General features: G+C 41.0%; 1 long non-coding RNA gene across 1 annotated transcript in view; it reads left to right on the top strand.

The window, feature by feature from the left end:
* LOC135107212 (uncharacterized) overlaps positions 1 to 14559 on the top strand; it is a 20586-nt gene extending 6027 nt beyond the window's left edge. Inside the window, exons 2-3 of the long non-coding RNA XR_010271657.1 lie at positions 4571 to 4681; positions 14220 to 14559. This is a non-coding gene — a long non-coding RNA (uncharacterized LOC135107212). The remainder of the gene's footprint in view (positions 1 to 4570; positions 4682 to 14219) is intronic.
* Positions 14560 to 20000: the final 5441 nt, after the last annotated feature.

Here is a 20000-nt window from a genome sequence, read left to right as displayed (position 1 = left end):
TGTGTGTGTGTGTGTGTGAAACCATTTCTAATCTCCCAAAGAGCCACTGTAGTCTATAATGTCCTGTAAATTATTTTATCAAGGTTTTTTTAATCTCACGCGCACACACACACACACACACACACACACACACACACACACACACACACACACACACACACACACACACACACACACACACACACACACACTATTCAGCCACCGCCGCCATGTACTTACATGCATGTGTGTAACTTTTAAACACATTTTTACCATAATAGTAAAAAATGGGAGCTGTTTTCCCCTCGCTCTCTCTTCCTCTCCATTACCTCCCACTCTTCCCTTCCTTCCTCATTACCATTCTTTGCGAGTCTATCACATGCACTGTACCCGTGTGTGTGTGTGTGTGTGTGTGTGTGTGTGTGTACATCTTTACATGGAAAGCTAAAGAGATAAGTTTCACCATTTCACCGTCGCACATACGTAGATAAACACATGTGAGGAAAGGAGAGAAAGAGGGGCTTTAATCGTGATGCTAAAGGGAATTAAAGGATTAAAACGTGTTGATAGAAGATCTTCTGCTGAGGGATGGTAAAAGAACAAGATTGCGTGAATACAAGTTGAGGGAGGAAAAATTATATAGATGCTTGAAATGCATAAGGAGATTTAGAGCCTCTTACTGAACCACTAATCTTGGTGATGATAATGTATACAAGCTAAGGAATATTCAAGAGTTGTAAAAGGAGACTGGATTAAAATAAAGACCAGGACTGTTTGAAATTTGATATCAGGACTGGATAAGAATAGACACAGATTATATACAAGAGGTAAGAAACTCTGGATAAAGGTCGAAAGCGGGACTGGATGAAACTAGACACAGAGACTGGATGAAAATAGATGATTAAGTTGGATGAAAGTAAGGCAGATACCGAGACTAGATAGAAGTAGATGCCAAGACCGGATAAATGTAAATAATGGAGTTAAGTGAAAGTATAGATATCGAGGAAGGATAAAAGTATAAAAGAATGGAGGAAAAGTGGATACCGAGACTACATCAAAAAGTAGATAGAGAGAGTGGAGAAAAAGTGATGTCGAGACTCTTAAAAAAATAGATGCCGTGAATTAATTAAAAGTAATGCCGCGGCTAAACAAAAAAGTAGAGACAGACTGTATAAAGTAGATTGTAGGATTGAATAAAAATACATACCGAGATAACATTAGCATAAACCCTACACACACACACACACACACACACACACACACACACACACACACACACACACACACACACACACACACACACACACACACACACACACGTGAATTCAGCATAGCAGTCTATTAGTTTCCTACATAAATATTTGCGTTCGGAGTAATAAAATCTGCAGAAAGATGTACAAAAGTGTGAACGTATGTATATTCGAATGTATTTATGTATGTTCAAGTTATACACAACTATATCATAAAAAAAAATGTGTGTGTGTGTGTGTGTGTGTGTGTGTGTGTGTGTGTGTGTGTGTGTGTGTGTGTGTGTGTGTGCGTGTGTGTGTTGAATTTCATTTTAGTGATTGCAGGCTCGGTGTAATTGCAAAAAAAAAAAACGAAAAAAAAACGAAAAAAGATAGATAAATAAAAAAAAAAAAAAATCGCGACAAAAAGGATGATTAGACAGGTAAAAAAGCTGAGAGAGAGAACTATGTAGATATGTAGGTTGTTAAATAGTAGATAGATAGATAAGTAGATTGATAACAGACGTATGCCTACCTACCTACTTATGTACATACATACATACATACATGCAAAATCATGTATGTTTTCCTTTCGTCTTCTACTCGCACATGACAGGACGTACGTATACACAAGGTGACACACACACACAGACACAGACAGACAGGTGCACACATCGCCCTGAGCCGTCTCCTTCACCGGGCGTGACCAAGGACCGCTGCCGGGAGGAGTGTAGTACAAGTGTGTGTGTGTGTGTGTGTGTGTGTGTGTGTGTGTGTGTGTACCTGAGGGAACGGCACGCACACCTTCCTCCCTTGTTGTTATTTCTTGGTATTATTGTCTCTCTCTCTCTCTCTCTCTCTCTCTCTCTCTCTCTCTCTCTCTCTCTCTCTCTCTCTCTCTCTGTGTGTGTGTGTGTTTACTTGAATATATTCACATCCATTGTTTTTGGCTGATCTTGTGCACATTTCCATTTTTATTAATCGTGTCAGTGCTTACTTTCCTTTGTACATTCTATCGCTCGGTGTTCTTAACAGTGAACGGTTTATAAATATCGTGAAATTTTCAAATAATATATCCTTTTCTGCACCTGTGACATGACCACCCAGGAAAAATGGAAACAAAATTGAATAAAAGTAATAAAAATATGAAATGGAATAAAAATCCACGTTTCTTTTTTCTTGTTTTATGGGGATATATGAAAAAAATTCCCGCCAGCGTTTTTCAGCAAGCAGGGAGTGTAGACTTATATTATAAATACCCTTTTGTTGAGGTTAAAGGGGGTGCCGTACTCAAAGAGCGTGCGTAGGCAGTGGGCTGGTCGCACCATACAGTCCTGGACCTCAGCACGCAGAATACGCAGGTTGGCTAGTTCTTTTCCATCGCCTTTCACCTTCCCAATCTTTGTTGACCGGTGCCCATATAAGGCTGAGGGAGCCGAGGAGCGGGCAGGCACCCGAGAAAGATCCCCATTACAAGGCGGGATTCTAACTTAGGACAACTTGGTCATTATTCTGAAATGTTTTGTATTCTCATAAGATCCATTTTCAAAGGACGCGAAATGATTTATTTTTTCGGTTTCTGAATGACATTTCTGCTATTGATGATACAAGATCTTTGTTATATTATCAATGAAAATACCATTGGAAGCCCAAATTGTCTCTGCTAGAGGCTGTTAAATGTAGATGAAATAAAGCCAATATTTTTAAGAAGACGGATTCCTGTACTGTTATCTGTGGTGTCTTTCAGAATGAGGCCCAAAACTTACAGCACACCATTCCGTTATATTTAAGAGTCGTAGCAGTGCATACTGAAATGCTATAAATTTTCTGGTCTGTTCTTTCTACTCTTGGGCAGAAATTTATGATGAGTGTAGAATTGCACCTAGATTAGCAAGGTAGATTATCCTTGTTTTGGTGTTAAAGAAGAGGAAGAAGAAAAAAATTGAGAATATAAGAGTGAGGATACAAAGATTTGTACACTATTTGTTCATTACATCAGATTTATTGCTGTTGAAGAAAGATTATTTCTTTTATTACTTCTACTAGTAATGATGATGGTGGTGGTACTGCTCCTGCAACTCCTACTAGTTACTGCTACTACTACTACTATACTACTACTACTACTACTACTACTACTACTACTACTACTACTACTACTGTTACTGCTACAACAACTGCTGGTGCTACTACTACTACTACTACTACTACTACTACTACTACTACTACTACCACCACCACCACCACCACCACTAACGCTACTACTACCACTACAACCGCTACTGCTACCACCACCACTACCACCACGTTTGGCGTAGCGAGGGATTCTACGATAATAATACTAATGATAAAAACTGTAAAACAACAATAAACTACAAAACATCACCACCACCACCAATACTTTCTTAAATTTGTGATACTGTCCACATATCATAAAGAAAATTGTGTGTGTGTGTGTGTGTGTGTGTGTGTGTGTGTGTGTGTGTGAGTGAGTGATGTTAGGCCTAAGCTTCCCTTTGGCCATCAACTCTCGTATCCTAGAGCATACTTGTTCTCGCCATCGATGGGAGCGTGGGGAGAAAGAGATGGGAGGATGGATAGGAGAGCAGGGAGAGGAAGGAGGACAGGGAGGGCAGGGAGGAGAGGGAGGAAGGCCAAGGGAGAGGAAGTAGGAGAGGCGAGGAATGGAAATGGAATAAATGAATGAACAACTGAATCGATTGGAAGTAAGAGAGGGAGGGTAAATATGGTGGATACAGGTAGCAGAGACAGATGAGAGAGAGAGAGAGAGAGGAGAGAGAGAGAGAGAGAGAGAGAGAGAGAGAGAGAGAGAGAGAGTGTTTTATGTGATATTACGAGACGAAGGAAAGAATAGGGAAACACAACATGCAAAGGAGAAGAAGAGAGAGGTAAAAGAGAGAGACGTGGAGAGAAGAGAAGGAAGGAAAGGGAAGGCAGGGGAGATGGAAGCATAATCTTTTCCCCTCAGAGTCCATCCCATTAGGTTTTTAGGACGACCTGGGTTACTTGGAGGAATCTTTCCCCTGGGAGAGAAGCGCCTCTCTCTCTCTCTCTCTCTCTCTCTCTCTCTCTCTCTCTCTCTCTCTCTCTCTCTCTCTCTCTCTCTCTCTCTCTCTCTTTCTCTCTGAAATAAGTAAATTAATAAAATAAAATAAGTGAAATAAACGTAGTAGTTGTTGTAGTATCAGCATCAGCAGGTGCAGCAGTAGCAGTAGTAATAGTAGTAACATCACTGAGGGAAGCATCACGAACGTTAGTGTAATAAGCTTTCGTCACAGTAGTTTCAGTATTGTAAGAGTGAAATATGAGAAGAGCGATGTTAACGGAGATGTTTTGTGTTCCAGGTCCGTCAGTGTGTGTCTGTATGTCACAGCCGGTGGCAGTAGGCGGACTCATCCCTCAGCGCGTCTGTGCCGTCACGCTTTTTGGTTTTCATTAATGCAGCTTTGGTTCAGGTGTGTTGCATGTTTGCTACTTTTTTTTCGAATTTTTATTGATGTGTTTTTCAGTTTAACCTGAGCGGTGTACCATTTTTTTCCTTGTGACTTTTTTTTCGGTCCTCCATAAATCTGCGGATTGGTTTTGTGGTTATTTTGTGCTCATGATGATAAAGAAATGGGAGTAGCTTGCTTACACACACACACACACACACACACACACACACACACACACACACACACACACACACACACACGGTATTATTAATCTTATCGCTACACAAACAGGAAACATAAAACACGGAAACAAAGATATAAAGAAAAAAAAATTGAAGTATATCCAGAAAAAAAGCTTTAAACATAATAAAAAAACATTGGACATGTAGATTACGAGAGAGAGAGAGAGAGAGAGAGAGAGAGAGAGAGAGAGAGAGAGAGAGAGAGAGAGAGAGAGAGGAGACGCCCATTGTACGGAGTTAGCGAATACTTACTCTGGCTCTAAACGCCGCCTTTCATCCGAGTGTTTCGCCACACAGAAACATGAAGCAGTCCAGAGCAGGCTGGGTTTCGGTTTAAATTTTCAAAAAGCGCCACCAGAATGAGATTAGTGACAAGACTACCTTTTTGCTATTATTTTTCTCTTACTCATATATCTTTTTTTTTTTTTTTTTTATCCTGAGGGAAGGAGAAAGGAGCGTGAAGGCCATGAGAGTCGGGGAGTGGTGGGAGAAAGGAAGAGGTTGGGTTTGTGTGATTGTGTGAAGGAAGATGCGGGGAGATGGAGTCAGTCTGCAGGGAATTAGCGAAAGGATGGACAGAGTGGAGAGAGAGAGAGAGAGAGAGAGAGAGAGAGAGAGAGAGAGAGAGAGAGAGAGAGAGAGAGAGAGAGAGAGAGAGAATCCTTATGTCACTGCAGTTCTTATGGATGTTTTTTTCCGTTTTTCCCACTGAGGGTGTAGAATCCATGTGAAACTACCACTGTAATAATGAAAACATCCTTGAAAACGCCAATACCTTCCACTACAGCTTGTCAAAAGAAATCGAGTTAAGATGCCGTGATGTTTAAGAGTAGCAAGATTTATGGTCACTGACGTCGCTGGTCTGTCCGTTTTACGAACTAATCCAGTAGAGAGCCATCATCATTATTGCTTCCTTCCTTGCGATGGAAAAGGTAAACGGGAAAAGTGAATCACATATGGGACATGAAGATAGGAGACACACAATACTTAACATTCTGAAAATTTCCTTTGTTTTTGTTTGATCATGCAATAAAACCTGCAATAACGTCATGAAAATACGAATAAATAGTTGGATTTACAATTGTAGGAACTCAGTATGAATTTTCTTGTGCATGCACGTTCTTGTTTTTAGTCTCAAATAGATTAATACATGACCGGAATAGACTCTGTAGTCAGATTGTTAGTGTTGAGTCAATACGAAGCATTAAGAAAATACATAAATCTATGGATAGAGATGATAGGTGGATATACTAGATATGTAAGTTTTATGAGCGGGCTGCCACGTGTACTGCTTTCTTGTAGTGTCCCATATTTTCTTATCTTCTTAATTTTGTTATCGGTAAACTCGAGAACTGTCTGCCGTATTTTTAAATTTATTTATTTATTTTTCTATTTTTATTCATTTATTTTTTTTTACAATGAAATTTCTTTGAGCATTAGAACTCCTGCGGGTAGAGCTTCACAGCGACTGGGATTCAGGTCAGCTTGTACTCTTCGCAGCCTCCATGTTTGGTTAGATTTTAATGGCCGGGGCTTGGCTTTTCTTTTCCCCTTTTCTCTGTGGAGTGTGTACCGCGGCCCCCGACATATCTCCTCTCCATGGGGAAGTGAAAATTGATTCGTAAAAATGGATTGTTTACATATTAATGTCCCGACTCTCTTATCTCGATTCTTTGTGAAAGTCTTTAATCTTTATGGAATTCTTGAATCATAGTCGGTAATTAATTCATTCGCTCTGTAACTCTGCCATTTTTATTTTTCAAGGAATTGTTATTTTGTAATATCAGTCATCGACGGAGTTTTTGGAACTTTTCTTTCCTGTTTTTTTCTTTCTTCCTTTCTATTTTTCTTCGTTCGTTCGTTTTTTTCTTTTTACAGTTTGCTTGTTTTTCTCTGCCCTTGGCGCTGTGTTGTGTTAATGTTTACATAGTTATGACCCGCCAGTTACCTCTCCTAAAGTTATTAAGATCTTTTTGTTCCTTTCATAAGGTGAGTGTTGAAATTAAATATTTATCTTCTTTGTAGCAGTTTTCTTTTTAATTACTCTTCAATTACTCCTTCTTAAAGGAATGCGTTTGGTATTTCGGGAGTTTTCATTGCGCTGAAACCAACGATCCCTTTTCTCCTTAGCTCAGAGCCTCCTGCATAGTATTCTCCTCATACTGTATTTTACCTTATTATCTCTAATCAATATAGTGTATTTAGTGCTTCCTCATTCTAAACTTTGTCTTATGTCATCAAATAATGTCTCAGTATTATGGAATAAGCTCTTGAATCGTCTCATTTATTTAATTTAAATGTGTTTCTTGGTTAACGTGACTAATATCTATCTTACTCTGAAAGCATGTTTGAGTCTCTTGATAACGGGTGTTCCTCACAACATAAGAACCCAAGAGAAAAAAAACTGTAAGAAGCCAGTGGACCTACATATGGTAATTCATAAACAATGAAAAAAGAAACCCATTAAAAAATTCTGCGAGTCAAAAAATTCCTACGTACCCAAATGACATTATTTTAAAGCATGGAATCGCAGTCGTGGGGTGTATGTGCATCAGAGTTCCGGGAAACCTGAGTTGCTACACCTCCACCGTGCTTTGTCTCGACGTAGGAACAAACATACAGAGGAAGGAGTCGCCTCAGCCCCTCGCTTCATCCCTTTTGGTCGCCTTTAGGACATACACGCAAGGAATTCAGAGGTATGTAGGCCCTATGTACTCTGCCTCGCGTCCCTGCCCTAACCAACAATCCCGCGCGCATGAAATTATGATCTGGGTTTCCTCTGTTGTGAATGTTATCTGAAGCTCAATAGTATTTTATTCTTAATTCATGGCATTGACTCCATTATAACACAGGAACATAACTGAATGAAGGGAGTGTAAAATGTCGGCTGGCCTCCACTATACACCTCTTGAACACTTTAAATTTACCATCTGCTATCTTAACACATAAATTTGCTCAATCTCCTCTTGAAACTTATTAATGTCAGTGTATGTACTATGGTTCTTACCAAGTTTGTTCCACTCATCCACAACCCTATTTGTGAACCAACAGTATTCCATTAGATTGATTCAAGTTTTATCAGTAAATATTCAGGCTTGTAATCTTTCACCCGAGCTTTCGAGGTTTCTGTATAAATTTTCATCCGTTTAAGTTTTTTGCAGCGTCCAAAACTTTGCTGCCCTCCCGCAGTCAATACTTACTTTCTCTGCGGCACAACACCAGTAAGCTCCCCACTCTGTCCGCGCCGCTGGAAGACTTGGCGTCGTATTCTTAAACGTCTCGGCTCTCTAACTCAACTATTTTTTTAACTGGCTGTAGTGGAGGTTATCGGAGGTTTCAAGTGTTTGCATGGATCTAGCGATACATAGCTGAACAAAGGAATCTGCACCATCAGTAGGAAAAAAGTACATGGAAAAACCAAGGTGAGGGTTTCTCGAACTTTTGAAAGTGCTCATAATGAGACCCCAATGTGTTTATGAATATTGGACATTATCCTTATATTTACAGGGCTTACTTCCCTCCGCCAACCAGGGAAGTTAGAGTTGATACACATATAAAGTAACTTTTGTAGGATTTTTATACATTTCATTTTCATGATTTGGTGCTTTTATGTTGTTGAAGGAGTGTAAGGTAGAAAATGAGGGACATGGTGTGTGTGTGTGTGTGTGTGTGTGATTCACCTACGGTCGTCTGGTGGTCATCCAACTAGCCGTTCCCCTACGGAAAGAGCTCAGGGCTCATAGTGACCGATCTTTGGGTAAGACTGAGACCACTGACACACCACACGCTGGGACAACGAGGTCACAACCCTCCGGGTTATATCGCGTACCTACTTGCTGCCAAGTGAACATGGGCTACACATTAAGAGGCTCGCCCATTTACCTCGCCTGTGTGTGTGTGTGTGTGTGTGTGTGTGAGTGTGTGTGTGTGTGTGTGTTATACTTTCATGTTCAGCTTATTACTTATTGCCTAGCCCGATAACAACCAACCAGACACACACACACACACACACACACACACACACACACACACACACACACACACACCACACACACCACACACACACACACACACACACACACACACACCACTTACTCTCCTGTTCCCCCACCCCACACACGCTCCTCCACATACACACACTCCCCCCATCCACCACACACACACACTGTACCTTCAAATATTCCCAACTAAATTGTTCATATGTATAAATTAATTTCTGCTAAGCCTCGCCCGTTGGCCAGTTTGCCCCCTAAAGCCACTGGTGCTATCGTGAATGCTCCGCCAGTGCATCCACCACCCCATTGTTCCCCCCCCCAGAAACTTCACCTCCTCTCATTCCTCCGAAAGTTGGAAAACCCCTGCCTCCACCCACCAGCCCACCCACACCCATCCCACACACACACACACACACACACACACACACACACACACACACACACACACACACACACACACACACACACACACACACACACACACACACACACACACACATACACACACACACTTCCCTTCTGTAACTCTTAAATATAAAAACCCACGGCCTGCACCCACTCTCTTTCATTCACACATAGCCTGTTGAGTAAATGTAGTCATTCACCTATTATTCCATCCCGTGCCTCCCCTCTATCACACTCAGAATTCACCTTTACCATCCACCCACCTTCCTCACCTGCCTACCTCGCTTACCTGACCTACCTCACCTGCCTTCCAGTCCATCCCAGAGGCGCGGTGTTTCAGTAAACTCACACAAGAAGGAAATGCGCGTATATCTCTGGAATGCGCTGCCACTTTTTACCATTTTCTCTAATCGTGTATTAATGGGGTAACCTTAGGAAAACCCGGTGCGGTTACCCGGGTCTCGTCGCACCTGAGGCCGCCCCCCGCAGAGGATATTTAGACCCCGAAGTAATGGAGGGAAATAAGGCTAGGACAGTAATGGCAGTTTGGGGAGCGAAAGAGCCTCATACGTTGGTATTTATGTGTAATAACAGGTGTACTGCTCTCTCTCTCTCTCTCTCTCTCTCTCTCTCTCTCTCTCTCTCTCTCTCTCTCTCTCTCTCTCTCTCTCTCTCTCTCTCTCTCTCTCTCTGCTTGGCTATTCTGTTTTGTCAAGTATCCTTGCCTACATGTTTCTTTTCTCTGTCCGTAATCTGTCTGTCCGTCCGTCCCTCTCTCTCTCTCTCTCTCTCTCTCTCTCTCTCTCTCTCTCTCTCTCTCTCTCTCTCTCTCTCTCTCTCTCTCATCCTCCCCCTTTCGCCGGTCATCATAGGCGCTGGTAACTTCCCTCACTTCCTCACTTCCTCTCTCCATGCCTCCGCCCTTCTCTCCAATCACGTAACTTCCTTCACCTCGTTGCCTCCACCACCCCCTCAGCGCTCCTTCCCTCCCTCACTCCGATAAGATAGCTCTCAACACGTAACTCTCTACACGTAACTATTTCATATATGGTTTACATTCTCTCTCTCTCTCTCTCTCTCTCTCTCTCTCTCTCTCTCTCTCTCTCTCTCTCTCTCTCTCTCTCTCTCTCTCTCTCTCTCTCTCTTTCAGCTTCACTTTCCCTAATTAATTCAGATCTCAAATCCTTGCATTTTTACAAGCTCTTCATTAATAATTACGGAGGACGAGAGAGAGAGAGAGAGAGAGAGAGAGAGAGAGAGAGAGAGAGAGAGAGAGAGAGAGAGAGAGAGAGAGAGAGAGAGAGAGAGAGAGAGAGAGAGCTAGAGAGAGGAGAGCCTGTTTGCTGCAGGATATAATGGATGAAACGTCTCCGGCCGGCACTTGTGACTGGGGGGGATGGGGGAGGACGAGGCAGGGAAGGGTTGGGGGGGCATGACGGAGAAGTAGGAGGAGGAGGAGGGGGAGGAGGAGGAGGAGGAGGACGGGGGTGGGGGGAGAAGAGGGAGGAGGAAAGAAGAGTTTGTAGTGAAAAAGGGTTAGTACGTAAGAGGAACGTGTGTGTGTGTGTGTGTGTGTGTGTGTGTGTGTGTGTGTGTGTGTGTGTGAGGTACAAGGAGGGCGTGTACCTACCTGCACATGAGAGATTAACAGGTGAGAGGGGAGAGAGAGAGAGAGAGAGAGAGAGAGAGAGAGAGAGAGAGAGAGAGAGAGAGAGAGAGAGAGAGAGAGAGAGAGAGAGTGAGTGAGTTAGACAATTGAGACAAAAGGGTTAAAGTGAAGTCAACAACGTAGGACCTTTCATTTTATTGTCTTTATTATTATCGTCGTCATTATCATCATATTATAATTTTCTATTTTTAATCTTTTTATTTTGCTTCCCTTTCCAAGCTTTTATTCATATCTTTGCTGTTAATTTTCTTTATGCTTTCACTTTTTCATTTGTTTTCTGTCTACATTTATTTCTCTTTCCTTCATTTCTCCATTTTTTTCTTTTCAATTCTTTTTCATTTCGTTATCACTTATTAACTTTGCTATATAAGTGAATTTTGGGTCATCTATTTTTTCTTATCCTTTTCTTTCTTTTTTTTCTCTTCCTTTGTTGTTATTGTTGTTTTTGGTGGTGGTGCTGGTGGGGGGGGTGGTGGTGGCGTTCTATAATTATCATTGTTGTTATTATTATTATTATTATTATTATTATTATTATTATTATTATTGTTGTTGTTGTTGTAATAATAACAGCCTTAGTAGTGGTACTAAATCATAAATGTTATTATTACTGCTAATACCATCTAAGCCATCATCGCCACCGCTGATTACCACCACCTTACAGTCTTACAGTGATTACAACAGCGGCAACAGTAGTAGTAGTAGTAGTAGTAGTAGTAGTAGTAGTAGTAGCAGTAGCAGTAGTAGTAGTAATGATAATGATGCAAAAAATAATAGTAACAGTAATAATAGTAATAATCGTAATCCCAATATCCCACCATCCCGTTGCCGGAGTTTCAGGAGAGCAAGGGAAAACACTTTAGAGGAGAAACCGATAGCTCGGCCCGCGCCACGAGACAAGCATCCATTCACACCATTCACACACCTTCCACCCCCTCTGGAGATCATCGACCGCTGCCCACAGACCTCACCTTCTGTCTCTTCAATAAGCCCATGATTTGATGTTACCCCGACTGTCACAATAGCGAACAAAGAACGGCTTCCACTCTGATGCTTTCCTACTACAAAGTCTTTACTCTTCTGTCCCATTTTCACTGATTCTTTTCTCCTCCTCCATATATCTTTCTTGACCGTATTACATAATCTTCTCAGCCTGCCGCGTTTCCTGTGACATTAGTGTTACTTGATATGCGTAGCCCTTTTATCTCGTTTCATAATAGGATTGGTACTCGTAACCTGGAAGGGACTAGAAGAAAAGAGTTAAAAGTGTTGGAGGCAGGGAAAGATTGATTTTATATAAGAGACAGGAAGAAACTGGTTCTCAAATAGCGTGCTAGATGATCGGAATATTCATTAAGCTGGTGCACACTGGAGAGTCAATGAGGAGAGTTAAAATATGGGATAGATAATTGGATAGGGATGATATGTGTGGTTTAGGTATGTATATTTTGCACAAGGACCATCACATGTGTGCCTTTTAGCTTTTTTTGCAGCTTCTCTTATGCTCTTAGGTTTTTTCACTTACCGTATTTCTCATCAAATCACGTTTTGTTTAGTTTGCCGCGCCTCGCATGTCACCAGTCATTAGTCTCATTCACTCTTGCATGTTTTCATCAACTGCGACTTTTTTCATATTTTAGTCTCCTACACTGCTACGTATTTCATTCGTACTACTACTCCTATTCCTATTGATCTTCATTTTAATCTACAAATGTTGCTTTCAATAGATTCCTCGTTCCTCTATATTTGTCATGTTCATGCCGTGTTAGTATTTTAATATTTTATAAATCTTGCTTTCTGCTCTACTTTGATTTTTAATTTTAATCAGTACGAGTAGCTCCAGCTTTACTTTTACCTCGTGCTACTCTATATTCCACTCCCCAAAAGCATCTACACTGCATACATACTTAAAACTTTCCACCACCACCAAACCTTCGCCAGCCTCAACTTCACACTCTGGCTTCCTCTCCCTTTCCTGAATTAACAATAAATTTTCATCTGTATCAGTTCTCCAAACCCCATTTCTCTCTCACAGATCCCTCAAACTCCTTACCATCCTGTGAATATTCAAATTATCCTTACCTATTAAACAACATCATCTGCATATCTGTAATGGAAAGCCTCTAAGATTCTTCCATACTTTACCATTCCCATCCAGTCCTCCAGCTCTCACCTTTAGTTCCCTCATAACCCCATCCATATATACATTGGAGAACCACGGAGATGCATCCTGTCCCTTCCTCATTCCACTATTTATTGAGACCCAGTTATTTAAGTTTCCAGGTGTTCATACATTAACCAGCCACTCTGCCACTACTGCTTTAAAACCTTTCCACTGTATTAAAAGTAAAGTTTCAGTGTATAACATGCACACTCCAGCATAATCTACCCCCCATCATTTTTTTTGTATGTATGTATGTATGTATGTATGTATGCATGTATGTATGTATGTATGTATGTGTGTATGTATGTATGTTTTTTTTCGTGTATTTTGTTTTTTATTTTCTAGTTTTAATAAAGATAAAAGCTACGGACGAGCCAACATGTTTCTCACACACCTTGTTCACCATTTGCTGCAGTACGAACCCCCTGCCTATTAATTAGTCTCTTATCATTCTGAAACACTCTGCTTCCCATACACTGCACACTCACTTTGCTGCAGCGTGTCTGACCTTTTTATATTATTCTATTACTGCTCTATCATAAGCTTGTCAAATTTTTTTTATACTCTCTATTATGCTATTTTATTTATCTATGATTCCTTCATTCTTTTCCATCACCATCGTTTTTATACAAGGAGTCTAATTTTTATAACTTTTAGGGCACAGCTATATTTTTTTGGACGTTTTGAATTCATAATTCCTACACTCACTTCCTTTATTATTATTATTATTATTATTATTATTATTATTATTATTATTATTATTATTATTATTATTATTATTATTTATATGCAACTAGTTTATGTTTTGTTAAATTTTCAAGCTTTAAACAAAATTTTTAAGCAACGTTTCTCTTACTTTACCTTCTACATTCTCAACAGTTGTCCGTTTGATTCCTACACTCACTTCCATCACTGTTATTTGTACACAAGTGATTATTTTTTTCCTTTAGTATTCTTCCTTTTACTTATATCCTTCACACATCTTCCATTGCACACACTCCATCAGACTCTCCCATCCAGTTACGTATCTCATTGACGACTTTACATTTTGGACCGTTCAACTCGCTCAGTAATTTTTTTTTTTCAGCGTCTCCCTTCGTGGTAGAGGGAGTTACGTTGCTCTTCCAGTCTGCTACACCTCCCGAGCCAATCCCATCAACACTCCCGCCGTTTAAATTCTTCAGCTTTACCAAATGTTCCTTCTCTCTCGTTCGTTTTTTGCAGGAATTCCTTAACGCTGATTCGTTCGTTCTGCTTACACGTTGTTTAATATTAACTAATTTATTGTTTGTGTTATTTGTTGTCTGTTTGTTGCTGTTATTGTTGTTGTTTTTTGTTATTGTTCTGGTCCTTTATTATTATTATTATTATTATTATTATTATTATTATTATTATTATTATTATTATTATTATTAATATTATCATCATCATCATCATCATCATCATCATCATCATCATCATCATCATTATTATTATTATTATTATTATTATTATTATTATTATTATTATTATTATTATTATTATTATTATTATTATTATTATTGTTATTACTACTACTACTACTACTACTACTACTACTACTACTACTACTACTACCATTTCGCCACACTGAATGCATATAGGCCACGAAGTTATAATTGTACGTATTAGTGAGTGCGTAGATGTTCCTCCTTTTATCTGTTTATTGATGCCATCTTGACGGATGGCATTGAGGTGACCAGGATGTGAATTGAGTATTTACATCATGGTTATCGTGAGTGTGAATGACTAGAAATATGATCGCATACCTGATGTACATTCCCGAGAGCTGCCATTGGGTTCCGCAGGGCAAAAGTCAACCACTTCAGAAGACTACACCTGGGAAACATTATTAGGATGATTACGAGTATGACTACAGCAGCCCAGGGGAATAAGAACTTATGCGGTGGTTAAATTAGCAATATCCAGTCCACAATATATGCACCAAACTGTCGCATCTTCACACCAGCTGCTGCCTGAGAGGTGACAGCTGGTGTGGGCGCCTTGTCTCGGCTGACTGCCTTTCATGGTGAGGTTAGATTTAAAGAAATGGTAAGAAGAAATTGGCTCTCAAATAAACTGGCGGGTAACAGGAACGTTTCAGTAATGAGGTTGTTAGTGCCGAGTCAACAAGGAGCTTCAAAAGAAGATAAGTTGATATATTGGTAGAGACGATAGATGGATGTGGGAAGCTATGTATTCTACACGAATTGCCACTGGTAGACTTCCCCGGTTCTTGCATCTATACTTTTTTCTTGTCTTTTTTTTTCTTATTCTTATAAATAGATAGATTGTTATCATTACTGTATTACCTCAACCACTGTGGTAACGAAGATAGATGGATTAATTTTATTTTACCACCTAAACTATTTCAGTAATTACAACCCACCACCGCCACCACCACCACGACTACTATCACTGCACGGTATTTCATTATAGATATCAATAGGAAGCTACAGTGTCAACCCTGCAATTCCGGTCAATTCCAGTGTTGTATCCACTTGTCGTTATTACTGGTATTTCGAGAGAGAGAGAGAGAGAGAGAGAGAGAGAGAGAGAGAGAGAGAGAGAGAGAGAGAGAGAGAGAGAGAGAGAGAGAGAGAGAGCCAGCTATTCCTCGTGGTGTGTGTGTGGGGGCGTTGAGAGGGCCACTTGCAGCTGGCACGTCCCATCTGGCCCTGCGCCCCCTCCTCACCTGTCGGATTTGCATTTAATAGAGCAACACATGGAGGGATCACTTCCTGCACACGCCAGGGAGGAGCAGCAGCAGGAGGAGGGAGGAGCAGGAAGAGAAAGGCTAAGGGAGCGCGGGAGGGGATGGCTGTGCAGAGAGACGGATTAAAGTAGGGGAGAGAGGGCTGTGAAGAGGAATTTAAGGGAGTTTACAGTGGTGGCAGAGGGGAAAGGGTAAGATCTGGGGTTTTACCAGAGCACGGGGAAGGGAAGTGCAAGGGGAATGTTATGCTGTCTGGGTACTTTGTTTGAATCAGTTATCTGTGCCATCTGGTCTTGTATATAGTGCTCTCTCTCTCTCTCTCTCTCTCTCTCTCTCTCTCTCTCTCTCTCTCTCTCTCTCTCTCTCTCTCTCTCTCTCTCTCTCTAACACACCTGTTGCCTCTCTCGCCTCTCTACATTCTCTTCCGTTTGCTTTTCCCCTTCCCTTTCACCCTTCGTTCCTCTCTTCCTCCCTCCTCAGAGCCTATACCAATATAGACACCATATATGGTATAGAATTTACCTTTCCTCCCTTTCTCGCTTTCTCTCCTTCCGCCCTCCTTCCCGTTTTCCATTTGTTGCGCCTTCAAATTTTACCCTCTCTCTCTCTCTCTCTCTCTCTCTCTCTCTCTCTCTCTCTCTCTCTCTCTCTCTCTCTCTCTCTCTCTCTCTCTCTCTCTCTCTCTCTCTCTCGATCTCCCTACAGCTCCGCTCTTCTCTCGCATGGAAAATTCAACTCGACCACCGTGGCATCAGCTCCGAGGTATAAGTCTCAACGAAGCTTAACTCCGTCCCCTCCTGTCCCCCTCTTTACACTGTGGTCCTTCTCCCTCATTCCTCCCTCCATATATTCACTGAGCTTTCTTCTCTTCCCGGTGGTTTTATACAGGGTCTGTCCCAATTTGGCGTTTCTATTCTCCGTGTGTTACTCTTCCTTTCAAGTTTAGCTCTTTTCTTGGCTGCCTTCCGCTCTATAGCTCCTCACTTCGAGTCCTCTTGCTCACGTGCCTCCCTTCCTCTTTCTCCATCTTTCTCCTCTTTTCCTTCCTTCCTCTTTCCTTCATTCGTCCCTCGTGTCCTCTTTTTTTCTCTTTTTTTTCTGATCTGTAACACCTTCCTATAACTCTCTCTCTCTCTCTCTCTCTCTCTCTCTCTCTCTCTCTCTCTCTCTCTCTCTCTCTCTCTCTCTCTCTCTCTCTCTCTCTCTCTCTCTGCCAGGTGTGAGCTCAGTCCATTCACCTGCGAGCAATGGAAGTGAGAGGGAATCGACTTAAGGAGGAAAAAGAAAAAGAAATGTTGATCTGGGTTTTCAGTGTTGTATGTGGACTGTGGACGTGTAGGTGTGGATATTACCATCCCGAGGGAACGCGCACGCACGCACGCACACACGCACACGCGCACACGCGCACACACACACACACGGAGAATCATACATACACAGACGGATGTTCTCATAGTTTTCACCAGTGCCATTATCTTTTATTTTCATTTCCAATCTGACAGCATTAGTGCGGCTGAATATTCTGTGTTTGTTTTAGAGTTAACGGTCATGTCATTGACTTCGGTCGTCTTCTCTCTCGTGCTCCCGGCTAGTATTTGTGATCGAGAGCAAGGGCACAACTGCCGTGAGACTCACTGCAGCTGCTGGTGAGGGTAGTAAAGATGGTGACTAGTGGTGCTTGGGGTTGTTGTTGTGGTGGTGGTGGTGGTGGTTTTTTTTTTTATGTAAGAGTGATACCGGCTAAGGGCAACAAAAATATAGAAAAATAAAGAATGAAAAAAAGAGGTCCACTGAGGTGCCAATCCCTGTACATAAGTAAAAAGTGGTGGTGGTGTATAGTGAATAAGTGGAAACTCTTTGTGGTAGAAATGTCTGCGAGAACAGAAATCTGTGTTCACTTCCACCGTGCTTTTCCTTTTCCCTTAATCCAAGCATGTCTGATCTGCTGACAATTTCCTCGAAAAATCTTAGCACCTAATAGGCTCTAAATTGATTAGAGAGCTTCGGTATGGAAAACTAAAATATGAAGTGCAGAACGTTACTTATCTATTGCACACACTGAGAAAATAATTATAATAGAGCAAAATGTGACAGTTGATAAGATTCCCAACAGATCAGAATGTTTAAGGTCCATCAAACCCAGTGGAAGAGAATGCATATTATTGGACTTCTGATCGCGACTGTACATTGCCTTTGTAGTGGTGATGCTGTGGTAGTGACGAGTAATGGCTGCGCTAATACTTGTGATGAATGGGAGGTTTGTAAAAGGGAAAGCATCGTCATTAATCGCATTGATATTACTTGTGAGGTGCACGTGTGGGATGCTCAGTTTGTATTGCACCAGTGAGTTGTTGCAGTGCTGGGCAAGAGTCTTTATTTACTGTGGAAATTGTATTTTTTTTAGGAACTTGTATTTTTACTAACTAATTTTTGCGTGTGTGATGTGGACGAATTCTAAATTGGCGAGGATCAGTTGTAATTGTGGTGGGGATGAATTGTGATTGGCGGCCGTGTTATTGCAACAAATCAACAGAATTCGGGCAACACGCAGGAAAACCCAACAACATTGCTGGCTGTATTGAATCATGCATCACTTGCCACACTTCCTAGCCAACATTTTATATTATTGTGTGCCTTTTTTTTTTTCCCTGTAACTGAATCCTTTGGTCCAGCGCGAGAGGCGAGGATGGCTCATCCTCTCCTCTCCTCTCCTGCTTACCCGCAGCACTACCCCTCCCCCTCACTCCCTCTCTCTCTCCCCCAGCCCATTCTCCTGATTGGTTCACATCCGAAGCGTAAAAGTCGCCTCATTGCCCGTCTCGTATGTGTTTTTTTTTCTTTTAGCCTTTTTGGCCTGTTTTTATATGCTATGATCCGTGTAACTTTTAAATAATTTTTACTTGCTCTAGCTCTAGTTTATATATATATATATATATATATATATATATATATATATATATATATATATATATATATATATATATATATATATATATATATATATATATATATATATATATATATATATATTTGTCCATAATTGCTTAAAATTTTACAATATGTTAAGTGACAGAAATATTCAGGCAAAATGTGAATGGCCTGATTCACTTACTGAGTCTGTTAATTAGTTGAAAATTTAATGTAATCAAGAAATTGTCTAAACATTTGGGTTTTTACCTTGACGTGTTGAGTGAAATGAGTGCATGCCTGGACAAACCGTCAGCATCCTGTGGTGTTATTACTGGGTGGCGCTGCGCGGGTGTGCCGTAGTGAAGGCTCAGCAGCCTGTAGTCAGTTGTGAAGCTTCATTTGTCATGGGGCAATTGGCCTGTCTGTTATCCAGGTGAGGTAATGAGCTTCTTGATTTATGTGTATCACTAATTTGGTTATGATACTCCCACACATGTTAGGCAATGAAGGCTGGCAGTGAAACTCCTTACACGGATAGATTTGCTAAACCGCAGATGTGGTCATGGTGCAGTGCACACACCCGCCCAGCACTGCTTACCGCGACCCTGCGACGCTCCGATCACAGGCTGTGAATCTTAACATTAACCCATTTCAAGGTGGCATCAAGGAAATAGGTAGCTAGCACGTCAACTTGTTAAGGAAATAGCTATCTCATCGATGTGTCAAGGAAATATTTACCTCATTGGTGTGTCAAGGAAATTCATCCCCTTAGTGTGTCCAGGAAATAGTAATATCATTGGAGTGTCAAGGAAATGATCATCTCATTAGTGTGTCGAGGAAATAGTAATTTCATTAGCGTTTCAAGGAAATAGTGATCTCATTGGCATATCAATGAAATAATGATTTCATCTGCCTGTCAAGGAAATTGTAGGCTCATCAGTCTGCCAGTGAAGTAACTCATCTAAGAAATCATCTCACTAGTGTGTCAAGGAAATAGTTATTCCATTGGTGTGTCAGGAACAAAATCATCGGTGTGCCAAGGAAATAGTCATCTCCTTTGTTAAAGAAATGGTTATCAAGAAAATAGTTATCTCATCGGTGTATCAGGGAAATAATTATCCATATGTCAAGAAACAGAACTATCATACGCGCTAGGTAATTTGTAAGCTAATGAAAATTTACAGATAATCTTAAAATTAACTGAGCGAATTAAATTGTTTCTCC

This window comes from Scylla paramamosain, chromosome 15 (genome assembly GCF_035594125.1).
Source record: "Scylla paramamosain isolate STU-SP2022 chromosome 15, ASM3559412v1, whole genome shotgun sequence".
Classification (NCBI taxonomy): Eukaryota; Metazoa; Arthropoda; class Malacostraca; order Decapoda; family Portunidae; genus Scylla; species Scylla paramamosain.
This window is presented reverse-complemented; position numbering and strand designations above follow the sequence as displayed.